This window comes from Pinus tabuliformis, chromosome 1_2, assembly GCF_031772625.1.
Source record: "Pinus tabuliformis cultivar Carrire ecotype Pingquan chromosome 1_2, CPIR1, whole genome shotgun sequence".
Classification (NCBI taxonomy): domain Eukaryota; kingdom Viridiplantae; phylum Streptophyta; class Pinopsida; order Pinales; family Pinaceae; genus Pinus; species Pinus tabuliformis.
In genome coordinates, this window is record NC_142298.1 from 1,155,755,737 (window position 1) to 1,155,759,531 (window position 3,795).

General features: G+C 36.5%; 1 pseudogene; it reads left to right on the forward strand.

The window, feature by feature from the left end:
• The first annotated feature begins 346 nt into the window (after positions 1-346).
• LOC149210330 (uncharacterized) lies at positions 347-1,251 on the forward strand (annotated as a pseudogene).
• Positions 1,252-3,795: the final 2,544 nt, after the last annotated feature.

Here is a 3,795-nt window from a genome sequence, read left to right on the forward strand (position 1 = left end):
GGCTATAAATAGCGAGCCTCACTTTGTAAAAAGGCATATTTTTCCACAACAATGTAGTTGTAGCTATTTCTCATTATTTTAATAAAGAGTTTCTTTATGTGTTTTCTTCTTCTCTCTCGATGTTTTAGTTTCTCAAACATTAGTCCCCACAAGATCTAGATTAGTGGTATCAAAGTGGGTTGGGATTCCATGACAATCTATTAGTTTGAAGCTGATAATTGACATCAACTTGGTAATTTGGGTAGAGGCGAAACAAAATTAGAGCCTCCATCGATTGGTCCCGAGTATGAAATGTTGTAGAGAAACATACATAGTGAATTCAATGTAAGAAAGTGTACTGAAGGCCATGGAGGGAAAATGCAAGTAGAAGTGCAAGGACATGGAGAAAGAAAAAGGTGTAGACTAGAGCCTCTTTAAGGCTATGGAGAAATATGAGGGCACAATTCATACCAAGGATGTGCGGACCGTGTAGAATATGGTGTTGGCCTTTGAGCATTGTTTCCACAATCACATGGAAGCCCACATGAAATACATGGACCACTCAGACAAGTTTTCCAACTCAAAGCTTGAGCTCCAAGAGGAGTTGGTGCACCTAAAGGCCATAACAGGGGCACCAAAACTCTATCTGGAGCTCCTACACCTTAATCACATCACCTCCATTATCTGTTTCCTCAGTCCCAAGAACAATGATATAGTTGTGGGTGTGCTAGGCCTCATCTACGATTAGGGGGTTTAGGACATGGTGGAGGACTCCAATGAGGTGGCTCAAGTGCTTGTGTATGCCCTGGAGGTCCTAGTCTTGTACCTCACCTGAATTGACGAAGGTGACCCTAACAAGTCGACTATGGTCTACAATGCCCTAGCCATGATAAAAAATATTATTGAGGTTTGACCCATGATGTTAGAGTCCGTCTATGAGAAGACAAAGCTCGTGCAATGGCTTTTGACAAGAATCAATTCTTGCAAGTTTGATAACAACAAGTAGTATGCCACATAGATCCTCACCATCCTGTAATGCAAAAACACCGCAAACCAATGACACCTTGGGTAGATGAATGGAGTCAACACTTTGTTGTATGCCACCTCGCTCTATAAGTCTTGGGACTCTAAGAGTGGGAAGATGAGGAGATGGTGTAGAATTTATTTGATTGCCTGTGTAGTCTTGTTATGCCCATGGAAATCAAAGAGAGGTGTAAGGAGTTGGAAGAGACAATAATCTCACTTAATGCTTCATTGTTTGATGGGTTGTGATGGGTTCAAGAAGGGATGATTTTCTACTGGAATTTTATATCAAGTATCCTAGTCATCTATTCAATTTCAAAGCATACAAGGAATTTATGTTTTCAAAGATCTCTCAGCTTATGAGATTGTAATGCATATCATGTGAAAAGACAATCTACTAATTGGGATTTTAAACAAGGGTGTACTTTCCATGCCTATTCCTTGGTGGGATTCTGGCATAGGTCTTGTGGTTCATAAATCTAATGGCACTGAGAATCGAATGATGTTGACAAAGACTCTATAATGGACCCTAAACTAGTTTATATTCCAAAACATGCTTGATAAGAGTTTTCATATCCAAATGTATTTCATCAATAACCTAACATTATTGAGAAACAAGCTTATAGTTGTTGCTTTTGGAATGATCATACTCTATGATTCCACTTCTTATTATTTTGATGTTGGTATATTTCATTTTAAGGCATACATAACAGTTGGAACATCTTTTCAAACACAGTCTAATGCTAGAATCAAACATGCAATTGATTATGTGAAGTGATTTCCTTCTCCAATTATATATGTGATCACTAAGTTCATCACATTTGTGGCAGGTGGTTTTGCAACAATTCTTATCATTATTTATTCTTGGATGAGTATATTCTTGAGGCACACCCGTTTGGCTGCAATTTGTTTTGGTATGCTACCATCTTTGAAATTATGACAACAATCAATAGAGTAGTTATTACTAATGAGTTCCTATTATTTGATATTGGAGGATCAATGGCAGTAGTGACTCAACATACACATTATATCCCAAAGAGTTGGCATGGAGCAGAAAATTATGAAGATGTTTGAAGAAAATTTGAATCACTCTTTCAATATGATAGCATGATGTTATTGGAGGAAATTCTCTGAATACTTGTGACCCCATACGTCCTTTTGTTTTTACTACCAAAGTGTGTGAATGATATTCTAGATTTTGTTGTGAATGCAATGTTGAGTCAAATTATAGACTTATAATTTTTCAACATAAATCATCAACCCATAGCAGGTAAGCTTGTGAGATGTTGTACAAAATATATGCAGGCTTAATACCTTGAGTGCTGACTAATCAAACCATTCAATCATACACAGAACTAATGCCTCTTTTCTACATCAACAATTGGCATCAAAAGGCTATGGATTGGATTGAAACATACCTCTATAGCTCTTAGTATTGCTGATGTTGATTAGAAAAGATAAGAAATCAAACTTACAACAATTAAAGGAATCACTTAACAATGTAAATCAAATCTTGATTAAATGAAATCAACACATTAACATGAAACTTAATAATTCAATCATTCGTTGCTGATATATCAGGAAGAGTACATTAGCTGTGTAAACAAGTTATTACTACATAACAAAATTAAAATACACACACACACACTACACTAAGGGAGTTGTGAGCAAAGGGGGCCCTCCCTCACTCACAACCCCTTTCAAAATTAGAAGAGCTTGCTCAGTAAAATAGACATAACATAAAATATTATATTAGTCTGGAAATATTATAGCCGAGTACATCTGATATATGCTATCAACAAACCCAACCTAACAACCCCCTTCAATATAAAACAGAGTCGAATTTATACAAGTTCAAAAGCCCATATTTGGCTCGAATAAGGAAAACTACTAATCTGAGCTATTAGCTAACAATACTAGTACAAACTGTCAAAATTAGCTCTACTGAGTCTAATCCATGACTGAAAGCATGGATTAGACAAAATTCATTACATATATGGAGTTTTCCTTCATGCGGCCAATGACAAGAGGTCTGCAAATATGGGTAGTTTCAATGGTGGATTTGAAATAGCTAATAGGACAACATCCATGTATGACAAATTACCCACAAAAGCAATGTTCTCGTTTGATCTGGAAATGAGTGGAACATAGATAACCATATATTTTGCTACAAAAAATATGGGCAGTTACAGGAAATCCGCATCTGTAGGAATTTCGGAGCGTCTGCAGGAAATATGACTGCAAGATCTATCTACAGTAAATTGCAGCACTATTTCAAACCAAAACACATCTGCATAAGATCTCTATATTAGTTGGCATGATAATTCAATAAGGAAACAACTAGCTTAAGGAATGCTTAAGATTAAGGTAAAAGACACTTTTTTATTTTAATTTGCATACATCAAGCATATAGCTCCATTTTGGCCAAACCCTAGATGCATAACTGAAATAAACATAATTAGGGGTTAAGGATAGTTCAAAATGGGAGAGGTAAAGTCTAGAAAAGGTGTCAAAATTAGGCAAAACTGGGCCTCAACATATCCCCACACCTAGCTTCTTGCATGTCCATTATGCAAGCAAAAATGTTGCATCCTCCAAAAAAAAAGGAAATCATTCCTTATCCTGGGCTTGATCCACTAATTTTGCCAACTGATCCAATTGGTTCCCACTAGATTCTACAGGAATCTGATCCTTGTATAATTCATTTTTCTTCTTTAGATGATCAATATGAGCCTGCTTCTTCTTCATGATTCGGGCCACCTTCTGAACCCATTCCTCATGTTCTTTTTGCAT